Source organism: Mytilus californianus, unplaced genomic scaffold (genome assembly GCF_021869535.1).
Source record: "Mytilus californianus isolate M0D057914Y unplaced genomic scaffold, xbMytCali1.0.p SCAF_10, whole genome shotgun sequence".
In the NCBI taxonomy this organism is placed as follows: Eukaryota; Metazoa; Mollusca; class Bivalvia; order Mytilida; family Mytilidae; genus Mytilus; species Mytilus californianus.
Genome location: NW_026262582.1, coordinates 76,423,150 through 76,435,705, shown reverse-complemented (window position 1 = coordinate 76,435,705; position 12,556 = coordinate 76,423,150). Strand labels below are relative to the sequence as shown.

Genomic DNA, 12,556 nt, shown 5'->3' with positions numbered 1-12,556 from the left:
GTGTTTAATAATTAAAAATAAAGGGCGCACATATCGACCAATCAGGATTAGCCATACTCTTAATTCTAACTGGTGGTGTTTAACGACCTTCAAGTTGACTGGCTGGTAAGCCCTCGCACGGTCGGTAATTCTGAATACCATGTTATCTTCATATAGGCCGGGTAAATTCAGTTAAAAATCTCCCGTTAACTTCAATGTAAACCTACATGTTCAATTAAATTTATAACTTTTTTACCTTTAGAAATTAGAAGTTTTCATATATCATTCATTTAAGTACAAATGTAGCCCCATCTTTTGCAACCGTCAAAACATAGGGTCATGCGGCATTTTTGGGCCGTCCACATGGCTTTATATATAAAAAAAAGAAGATGTGATATGATTGCCAATGAGACAACTCTCCACAAGAGACCAAATGACACAGAAATTACCAACTATATAGGTCACCGTACGGCCTTCAACAATGAGCAAAGCCCATACCGCATCGTCAGCTATTAAAGGCCCCGAAATGACAAATGTAAAACAATTCAAACGAGAAAACCAACGGCCTAATTTATGTACAAAAAATGAACGAAAAACAAATATGTAACACATCAACAAACGACAACCACTGAATTACAGGCTCCTTACTTGGGACAGGCATATACATACAGAATGTGGCGGGGTTAAACAGGTTAGCGGGATCCCAACCCTCCCCTAACCTGGGACAGTTTACAAACACTGTAGTTTCGCACTTAATTCCTACAATAACCCCATCACTTTTAAATCCTGTTTTAAATTTTTTTAAATGCATTCAGCATTATTTATTTATTTCTTTAACCTTAGTTTTGATCCATCCAATCAAAAAAAAAAATTATTGAAAACTTTATCTACCAATCATTGACAACAAATGGAAGTTTTTAACGACCTTGACTGGCTATACAGCCCTTGCACGGTCGGTATCCAATCATTGCAACACAGGTCTTCAGTTTTATACAGAAATCTCTCCCCCAAATGGGCGGTCCTTGATGACGTATATCTATTTACTGAATTTACCCCCTAAAATGGCTGCGCCCATAAAATATAATGGTTTATTGTAACCTTCAAATCTCTAACACAGCACTGGAAAGACATAATGGCAATGTGATATTAATACAGTAATTTAAATAAAATGATTAATAAAATTAGAAATAAACTGTCCGTTGATAAATACGATACATTTAATTTAGTCCGTTGATGATTTGTAACCATCAAGTGTTGCATTTGATTTTAATTTCTTTTTTCTGTGATTTTAAGAAATTAAATCGGTGAATATGCAAAGTAAACATGGTAAACTTATCAACCTACTATGGAGACAATAAACTTGCTCTTGTCCGATGGATACCAAAGAAATAATTAAAGTCATGGGTCGAAAACAAACTGACAAAGCCATGGCAAAAAAAAACCAACAAAAAAATGACAATTAACAGTAAATAAACATAGCATAGAAAATTAAAGATTGGCAACATGAGCCCAACTATAAACCCGGGGTGATTTTAGGTACTCTGGAAGGGTAAGCAGATTCGGCTACACCAGTTTTGCTCATGTAATTACAAACTCAACGCTCAAACAGTTGCTCTTGTAAACAAATTGTACGGGTCCATGAAGAATCGGTTGGAAGGGTGACAATTATTGTTCAATAAAACATACTATTTTCTTTCATTTGCAGTATTTTCAAACCCTCATTCCGATCTTTCTACTTTTGTTTACATTTACCTAGTTTAGTTATTTATATTTGATTGATCTCGTACTAAATGTAAGTGAAATACTTGCCACTGGGTATAAATCAAACAATCAATCTATCAAACAGTTAGAATGTTGTAATTTTGCTTTCTCCCCGGTTAATCTGTAATTCCACATACTTCATTACACTAAAGACTTCCTTAACTGCCTTCTGTTATCACATACACTGTATCCTGTTCACAAAAATGATATTAGGAAAACGGATCCGGAGGATAAGGGAATAGTAGTATATCACAAAAATGACATTAGGGGCACTGAGGGTGTGGGAATAGTAGCATATCACAAAAATTACATAAGGAAAACGGAGGGTTCGGGAATAGTAGTATATCACAAAAATGACATTAGAAAAACCGAGGGTGTGGGAATATTAGCAAATCACAAAAATGACATTAGGAAAACAGAGGGCTCGGAAATAGTAGCATATCACAAAAATTAACATTAGGAAAACGGAAGGTGCGGGAATAGTAGCATATGACAAAAATGACATTAAGAAAAAAGGGGGGAGGGGGTGTGGGAATAGTATCATGTCACAAAAATGACATTAGGAAAACGGAAAATGACATTAGGTAAACGGAGGATAAGGGAATAGTAGTATATCACAAAAATGACATTAGGGACACTGAGGGTGCGGGAATAGTAGTATATCACAAAAATGACATTAGGGACACTGAGGGTGCGGGAATAGTAGTATATCACAAAAATGACATTAGGGACACTGAGGGTGCGGGAATAGTAGTATATCACAAAAATGACATTAGAAATACGGAGGATAAGGGAATAGTAGTATATCACAAAAATGACATTAGGAAAACAGAGGATGCAGGAATAGTAGCATATCACAAAAATGACATTAGGGACACTGAGGGTGCGGGAATAGTAGTATATCACAAAAATGACATTAGGGACACTGAGGGTGCGGGAATAGTAGTATATCACAAAAATGACATTAGGGACACTGAGGGTGCGGGAATAGTAGTATATCACAAAAATGACATTAGGGACACTGAGGGTGCGGGAATAGTAGTATATCACAAAAATGACATTAGGGACACTGAGGGTGCGGGAATAGTAGTATATCACAAAAATGACATTAGGGACACTGAGGGTGCGGGAATAGTAGCATATCACAAAAATGACATTAGAAATACGGAGGATAAGGGAATAGTAGTATATCACAAAAATGACATTAGGAAAACAGAGGATGCAGGAATAGTAGCATATCACAAAAATGACATTAGGGACACTGAGGGTGCGGGAATAGTAGCATATCACAAAAATGACATTAGGGACACTGAGGGTGCGGGAATAGTAGCATATCACAAAAATTACATCAGAAAAAGGAGGTTGCGGGAATATATAGAAGTAAATTATTCAAATATCTTACAGACAAGTTGAGAAAACTGTATCAAATTAACAAACAATTATAAATAATATGTCAATTAGTGCAATATAACAGCGTGAAGTGAATTTACAAATAACAATGTGCTTGAATTTACGTCATCTTTGACACTGTTCACACAAAGTTTGAGATGACGAATTGACTTGAAATAAGAGTACAATTTTATCAGGTTTTAAACTCAAATGATAAAACAGTATAGCACGATTCAACTTTGAAAGACATGGCGATGTAAAGGACATCAAATAAGTTTGAAAAATCATTCTTTTATTCCAAGACATCGAATCTTCTTTGAAAATATATAGTGTTCCAAATCATCGAATCCTCATTGAAAATATACAGTGTTCCAAGACATCGATTCTTCATTGAAAATATATAGTGTTCCAAGACTTCGAATCTTCATTGAAAATATATAGTGTTCCAAGACATCGAATCTTCATTGAAAATATATAGTGTTCTAAGACATCGAATCCTCATTGAAAATATATATAGTGTTCCAAGACTTCGAATCTTCATTGAAAATATCTAGTGTTCCAAGACATCGAATCCTCGTTGAAAATGTATAGTGTTCCAAGACATCGATTCCTCATTGAAAATATATAGCGTTCCAAGACATCGATTCCTCATTGAAAATATATAGTGTTCCAAAACATCGATTCCTCATTGAAAATATATAGTGTTCCAAGACATCGATTCCTCATTGAAAATATATAGTGATCCAAGACATCGAATCTTCATTGAAAATATATAGTGTTTCAAGCTATTAGTAATCCTAATTTAAATTGAATATTCATTTGACAGAATAACCTATCACCAATGTCAGTAACAATAACACCGTCATAACAACAATTGTCATGAGATACACTCTTAAGAAAAACGCATCTAAAATATGACATATGTCTTTCCAGGTAAGAATATCGTTTTTACGTTCTTTATCGTTAAAAGATGCACGTTTCTCGTCACTGAGTTTGACTTTCTTTTCTGTTTCTTTCATATACTCCTTGTTTCCGTCTGGATATACCTGTCGTCCACATAAACATTTATAATCTTTCCAACATGCAAATTTGGCAAGGCAACCAGTCGACAGTCTTGTCAGCCATTTTGGAACCGGGATGTCTTCATCTTTGTGGTGACAATCCAGAACGTAAATGGTTATAATAACCGACAATACTCCTAAAGCTAAGACGAGCAATAGATAAATGGCTGAAAAATATAAATATAGGAGTTAACAGACAACACACTCCTAAAGCTAAGACGAGCAATAGATAAATGGCTGAAAAATATACATGTAGGAGTTAACAGACAACACACTCCTAATGCTAGAACAAAAGACTGAAAAAATGTTTATGTGTACAAGCATAGTCCTAAAACAAGGACGGCAAAAGATACACAACGGGAAACAATAATGTTTGACAAAAGATGCTATTAATCAAGCCGATATAATATTTTTTTACTTACAGTAAAGTAACAACTTTTTACATTATATCTTCTTAGTGATTATAGACAGATGGTGCCATAAGTAGAGCAGGATATGCTTACCCTTTCGAAGCACGTGAGACAACCTCCGGTTTTTATAGTGACTCGTGGTGCTCAGTCTTTAGTTTCTGTGTAGTGTTTGGTCAACTGTTGTTTGTCTCCTATCCTCGTTTTTCGGGTTTTTTTTGGCAATGGTGTACCAAGTTAGTCTTCGATGTACAAGTTTGAAAGTCCGTTTGGAACCTTCCACCTTTTCTAAATGATAGTGATGTCTGTGATAAATATTAAAACTTAGGCAGCTATCTGATTGATTTTATATATCTTTACAATTTTTCGATTTAATTTTGTTTTTTGTATTAACGTTATGTGATCTGTTATCGTTGTAAGGTTTTATTCATGTTTATTTGTACTTTATATGCATACTTAAGATAGCCGTGGAGTTCGATGTAGAAGGTAGATCATCTGATATAATAGTCAGGTACACTGCATACGCCAATAAAACAGTCAGTGTGTAGCCCATCTTTTCACCAGAATCAGGAGGAAGTTTGAATACAATGGAACTCAGAAGCGCCAATAAAACCATCGGTATCAAAGAATTCAAGACATGAAAAGCTGGTCGTCGTTTAAATTTGAGCTTAAATGAAACATGAGGCGTTGAGGATCCTTCTCTTGTATTTGTAGTTGAAGTTGTTGTAAAACCCTCGTACGACCATTCTCCATTTTCTTTGTAATAGCTCAACCTAACGGCCTCGGATGCTATGAAAAGGGTTATTTCGATTGAAGTATATCCCCATGTAGATACTGTGACGTCACATTCTTGCGTATCAAAAGGGTAGAACGTGACATCTGTTTCACAGTGTGTTACGTAAATTCCCGAGGGTGTCCAAGTGATATTCCCCGTACTTTCGAGTCTCATCAGAATGTTTTCATCACTTATCACGGAAATATCTTTTACTCTACAAAATATAAAAAAATTCGTAAAATCTGGTTTTTCTTTCCATTTGTTTTTTTCTTGACAAAGAACGATATAAAAAAACAGAAACACGTCATTTTCTAAATATATTTTAAGGCACAGAACATTCATCTTGTGTTCGGTCATGTTTTAAATTCAACAAATTGTTTTAATTTTAAATTTCTTGAAGACAAATAAATAAATCTATTCAAAATTGGTGAAAAAAAAATATTTTTAGTTTTTCAGTATGTTATTGAAAAAACTGTTCGTGTTTTGTTAAGCAGGTGAATTGTCTTTCAATCAGTAAACAAACTATGTGTTTCTTTATTCTAAATTGGCTAGAGGTATAGGGGAGGGTTGAGATCTCACAAAACATGTTTAACCCCGCCGCATTTTTGCGCCTGTCCCAAGTCAGGAGCCTCTGGCCTTTGTTAGTCTTGTATGTTTTTTAATTTTAGTTCATTTATATGTTTTGGGGTTTAGTGTGACGTCCAGTTTCACTGAACTAGTACACAATTTTATTTAGGGGCCAGCTGAGGACCACCTCCGGGTGCGGGATTTTCTCGCTGCGTTGAAGACCCATTGGTGGCCTACGGCTGTTGTCTGCTCTTTGGTCGGGTTGTTGTCTCTTTGACATATTCCCCATTTCCATTCTCAATTTTAAACATGTATTGAAAATATAATGGACAAGGGTTTATTCACTGTGTTTGAGGGACATTGGACTCACCCACTCACGCTTATGTGCCAATTTTTTTTTTTTTTTTTATTATCTTTAATGTCGTGTCCCCCTTTTAAAAAATCTTGAACCCTTCATTAATTGGCGAAATGTCAACTAATTTTGTTGTTTTGAATTGATCAACTGTTGTAGGTTTTTGTTTCTGATATATTTTCTTGCAATAGATCTTTGGAGAAAACTTACGAATTTTCAATAATGAGAGCTGGTCTCCAAACATAGTTCTCATTACTATATATCGCAGGGATACTGCTACTGTATGTTGGGTTTGAGGACCAGTCCAATCTTTCATCAGACCATGTCTACAATAATATGTATGTAAAAGAAACTCTGAGTCATCATACTTAACTTATCCTGTGTTGTTGGAATTGAAAAAAAACAAAGCATGCCTGTCTGATTGGAAGTAATTCGGGAATATCCAAAATAATAGAACACCAACCACCAAGTCATCCGAAAAAAGACAGAAAACAACAGGAAAGCTTGACTTGATGCAGCACGAGAAGTAATGGGGTAAAGTTTTGTTTGTGTATGCCCATGCACGTATACGCATGTGTTCGGATGTGTCCACCCATGTGAGAATCGTTCACCTAACATGCGAGTTTGTTTGAGTGTGCCCATGCACGTTTGCGCATGTGTTCGGATGTGTCCACCCATGTTAGAATCGTTAACCTGACATGCAAGTTTGTTTGAGTGTGCCCGATGCACTTATGCGCATGTGTTCGGGTGTGCCCATACACGTATGCGCATGTGTTCGGGTGGGTCCACCCATGTGTGTATCGGCATTCCTGCTGAATCCATATGCAATAAGTATATGTAAGTATGACGGATTGTATTAATTTTGATATGTATCATATGAATAAAATACTAACGTATAATGCTAATTTGGTGGTTTGAACATTTAGTTTATGTCCAAAAAAATTGTTCAAACTAATTGTATCTTATTTACCGTACCGGATGTACATTATTAAAAAATTTTCGTGGTACTGAAATCGGTTTTATATGGCTAAAGGTAAAAGGGGTTCAGATCTCTTAAAACATGTTTAAACCCTCCGCATGTTTGCAACCTCTAGCCTTTGTAAGTCTTGAGTTTGTTTTTATTTTTTTTAGATTTTGGTTCATTTGTATGTTTCGCAGTTTAGAGTGGCGTCCATTTCGCTGAACTAGTATTATTGTTTAGGGTCCAGCTGAAGCCCACCTCCGGATTTTCACGCTTTGTTGGAGACCCATAGGTGGCCTTGAGCTGTTTTCTGCTGTTTGGTCGGGTTGTTGTTTCTTTTACACATTCTCCGTTTCAATTATCTATTCTATTATATACTAGCTTATATTGATTTGCATAAAACCAGTTGCTTGTTAATTGTTGGTAGAAAAATTTACTTTTTCTTCTAAGATTTCCTGTTTTCCACTTACCATTGTAAGATATCCAGCTATAGACATCGTCTGGTCACTAATACTCTAAAAAATATTGTTAAAGATGTCATGAACACTGGTTTTACACAGATTAAAAGAACAGAAAAATAACGGACAAAATTAGATATTTATAAAATAGTTTACTTGTATCATTAAAAAACGGGTTTTACTGTTATGCGAGGATAAACATCTACTTATAAATTAATCCGTCGTTGGAAGGAGTTGTACCAGGGTCTGGGGGGTACAGCAAGATAAATACGTACTGTTTTACGATACAGCAAGATAAATACATTGTACATGAAGTTGTACAGCAAGATAAATACATTGTACATGAAGTTGTACAGCAAGATAAATACGTACTGTTTGACGAGATAGAAACATAAATTCATTGTGCATGAAGTTGTACAGCAAGATAAATACGTACTGTTTGACTATACAGCAAGATAAACATATTGTATTTGAGTTGTACAGCAAGATAAACAGGTACTGTTTGACGTTACAGCAAGATAAATATATTGTGCATGAAGTTGTACAGCAAGATAAACACGTACTGTTTGACGTTACAGCAAGATAAATATATTGTGCATGAAATTGTACAGCAAGATAAAACATATTTTTATGACGTTGTTCAGCAAAATAAACACGTACTTTATATAGTTACAAAAGAAGAAACACATTCTATATATATGACGCCAAAAAAGACACATGTAAAATACTATTTGTAAGTTTAGAATTATTTCCTTTTAATCTAATGTTGTTTTTCTTTTGTAATTTAATTATGATTTTGATTTTCCTAATTCATTCACGATGCATTTTTTGTCAGAAAAAAATGTTTTACATACCAGTGAGTTGAGAGTGATGAGATTCAGTGCTATTGTAACTTCTACATTTGCTAGAGGTCTGACAAATGTGTTATAACCTGTATCTAGATAAGTTGTCCTAAGAGAATCTTCTAAAGCAAAAGTGTACGACCCCCATACAGTTGGTACACATGCACCTGTAAAATATAATTACTCAATAAACAGCCGATCGTCCCTAATGCATCTTCTATAGCGTAAGTATACAACCCCCATACAGTGAGTACAGATACATCTGTAAAATATAATTACTCAATAATCAGCCGATCGTCCTTAAAGCATCTTCTAAAGCATAAGTATACGACCCCCATACAGTGGGAACACATACACCTGTAAAATATAATTACTCAATAAACAGCCGATCGTCCCTAAAGCATCTTCTATAGCGTAAGTATATACCCAATACAGTGGATACACATACACCTGTATAATATAATTACTCAATAAACAGCCGATCTTCCCTAAAGCATCTTCTAAAGCATAAGTATAAGTATAAGCATAAGTATAAGTCTAGATAAGTTATCCTCAGAGAATCTTCTAAAGCAAAAGTGTACGACCCCCATACAGTGGGTACACATGCACCTGTAAAATATCATTACTCAATAAACAGCCGATCGTCCCTAATACATCTTCTATAGCGTAAGTATACAACCCCCATACAGTGAGAACAGATACACCTGTAAAATATAATAACTCAATAATCAGCCGATCGTCCGTAAAGCATCTTCTAAAGCATAAGTATACGACCCCCATACAGTGGGTACACAAACACCTGTAAAATATAATTACTCAATAAACAGCCGATCGTCCCTAAAGCATTTTCTATAGCGTAAGTATACAACCACAATACAGTGGATACACATACACCTGTAAAATATAATTACTCAATAATCAGCCGATCTTCCCTAAAGCATCTTCTAAAGCATAAGTATAGGACCCCTATACAGTGGGTACAGATACACCTGTAAATATAATTACTCAATAAACAGCCGATCGTCCCTTAAGCATCTTCTAAAGCGTAGTATACAACCCCCATACAGTGAGTACACATACATCTGTAAAATATAATTACTCAATAATCAGCCGATCTTCCCTAAAGCATCTTCTAAAGCATAAGTATACAACCCCAATACAGTGGGTACATATACACCTGTAAAATATAATTACTCAATAAACAGCCGATCGTCCCTTAAGCCTCTTCTATAGCGTAAGTATACAACCCCAATACAGTGGGTACACATACATCTGTAAAATATAGTTACTCAATAATCAGCCGATCTTCCCTAAAGCATCTTCTATAGCGTAAGTATACAACCCCAATACAGTGGGTACATATACACCTGTAAAATATAATTACTCAATAAGCAGCCGATCGTCCCTTAAGCATCTTCTATAGCGTAAGTATACAACCCCAGTACAGTGGGTACATATACACCTGTAAAATATAATTACTCAATAAGCAGCCGATCGTCCCTTAAGCATCTTCTATAGCGTAAGTATACAACCCCAGTACAGTGGGTACATATACACCTGTAAAATATAATTACTCAATAAACAGCCGATCGTCCCTTAAGCATCTTCTATAGCGTAAGTATACAACCCCCATACAGTGAGTACACATACATCTGTAAAATATAATAACTCAATAAACAGCCGATCGTCCCTTAAGCATCTTCTATAGCGTAAGTATACAACCCCAATACAGTGGGTACAGATACACCTGTAAAATATAATTACTCAATAAGCAGCCGATCGTCCCTTAAGCATCTTCTATAGCGTAAGTATACAACCCCAATACAGTGGGTACATATACACCTGTAAAATATAATAACTCAATAAACAGCCGATCGTCCTTTAAGCATCTTCTATAGCGTAAGTATACAACCCCCATACAGTGAGTACACATACATCTGTAAAATATAATAACTCAATAAACAGCCGATCTTCATCAGTGGGTCATCTTAAGCATACGTATACGATATCAACAGTAGACACTTGCATCTATAAACATCTATAAACATCTATAAACATCTATAAATATGTATAAACATCTATAAACATCTATAAACATCTATAAACATTTATTCAAACTATTAGCTGTCTAGACTTATCTTTGGTCAGTTTAGACACTTGGATGTTGATGGAGCCCGTTATCTTTGGTCAGTTTAGACATTTGGATGTTGATAGAGCCCGTTATCTTTGGTCAGTTTAGACACTTGGATATTGCTGGAGCCCGTTATCTTTGGTCAGTTTAGACACTTGGATGTTGATGGAGCCCGTTATCCTTGGTCAGTTTAGACACTTGGATGTTGATGGAGCCCGTTATCTTTGGTCAGTTTAGACACTTGGATGTTGATGGAGCCCGTTATCTTTGTTCAGTTTAGACACTTGGATGTTGATGGAGCCCGTTATCTTTGGTCAGTTTAGACACTTGGATGTTGATGGAGCCCGTTATCTTTGGTCAGTTTAGACACTTGGATGTTGATGTAGCCCGTTATCTTTGGTCAGTTAAGACACTTGGATGTTGATGGAGCCCGTTATCTTTGGTCAGTTTAGACACTTGGATGTTGAAGGAGCCCGTTATTCTTGGTCAGTTTAGACACTTGGATGTTGATGGAGCCCGTTATCTTTGGTCAGTTTAGACATTTGGATGTTGATGGAGCCCGATATCTTTGGTCAGTTTAGACACTTGGATGTTGATGGAGCCCGTTATCTTTGGTCAGTTTAGACACTTGGATGTTGATGGAGCCCGTTATCTTTGGTCAGTTTAGACACTTGGATGTTGATGGAGCCCGTTATCTTTGTTCAGTTTAGACACTTGGATGTTGATGGAGCCCGTTATCTTTGGTCAGTTTAGACACTTGGATGTTGATGGAGCCCGTGCTTTGACCTCAATGTGTTTTATTTGGAGGTTTGTTGTCTCGGTGTATATATCCCAATTTTCTTTTGTTTATTTTTATTAATAATTATGCAAACATTTTCATGTGGCATCGCAAGAGTAGGTGATCTCTCCCATTAAAAACTCTAGTGAAATACTAGTATTGTTAAGAATAACTCCTCTCTTACTAAAAACTCTAGTGAAATACTAGTATATAGTTAAGAATAACTCCTCTCCTACTAAAACCTCTAGTGAAATACTAGTATATTGTTTAGAATGCACAACATGGGGTGACATTAAAACAGTTAAACATTTGAATACCTCCCTTTTTAAGAGGTAAATAGAAATGTAAGCGGAGGGTGCATACAATATCACAGCATAATAATGACTTCATAAATAAAGCAAATGATACTTACATATAAATAAGCAGATCGAATAACGAATAACCTTCATTTTAGATATATGACATTTGTGTGGATCTTTTCTTTAAAAAATATATCACCAAAATATCGGACGTCTGGAAAAAAAATATACAGACATTTAAATCAAAATAAAAATTACGCGTTTCGTTTTATTCTATTATTAAATAACAAAGAACGCGTGATCTGTTAAATTGAGTCGGTTCATGCTTCTATTGACAAACTTTATTTAAACAGTTCAATGTTTCAATGGTATTAGTATCGCAAGGATCATTGAGAATATGTTCAAATTACGTACACCTGTCTATGGTAATGTGCTTAAATGTGATTTATCTCTTTAAAAAAAATAAACAAATCAATAGTTCAAAAGGGATATCAATACCCCCACGCCCCCTTTTTTCCAGTGAGGATGCGAAATTAGTGAATCATACATATTTTAAGTGTTTAATGTGTACACTTTTCTTTACCATGTTTTAAAATTCTCAATCTAATTACTGTACTAGATTCTATAGATTGTTATAAGTACCCCTCCCCGTTCTAAAATTCTCAATCCAATGAACCTCTATAGATTGTTATAAGTGCCATCACCTCGTTCTCTAATTCTCAATCTAATTAGCCTCAGTAGATGGTTATAAATGCCATAATCACGTTCTATAATTCTCAATCTAATTAACCTCTGA

General features: G+C 35.4%; 1 pseudogene; it reads right to left on the bottom strand.

Annotated features, from left to right (window-relative positions):
- Positions 1–4,220: 4,220 nt before the first annotated feature.
- Positions 4,221–12,019, bottom strand: LOC127718568 (neuronal acetylcholine receptor subunit alpha-6-like; annotated as a pseudogene).
- Between the last annotated feature and the right edge of the window lie 537 nt (positions 12,020–12,556).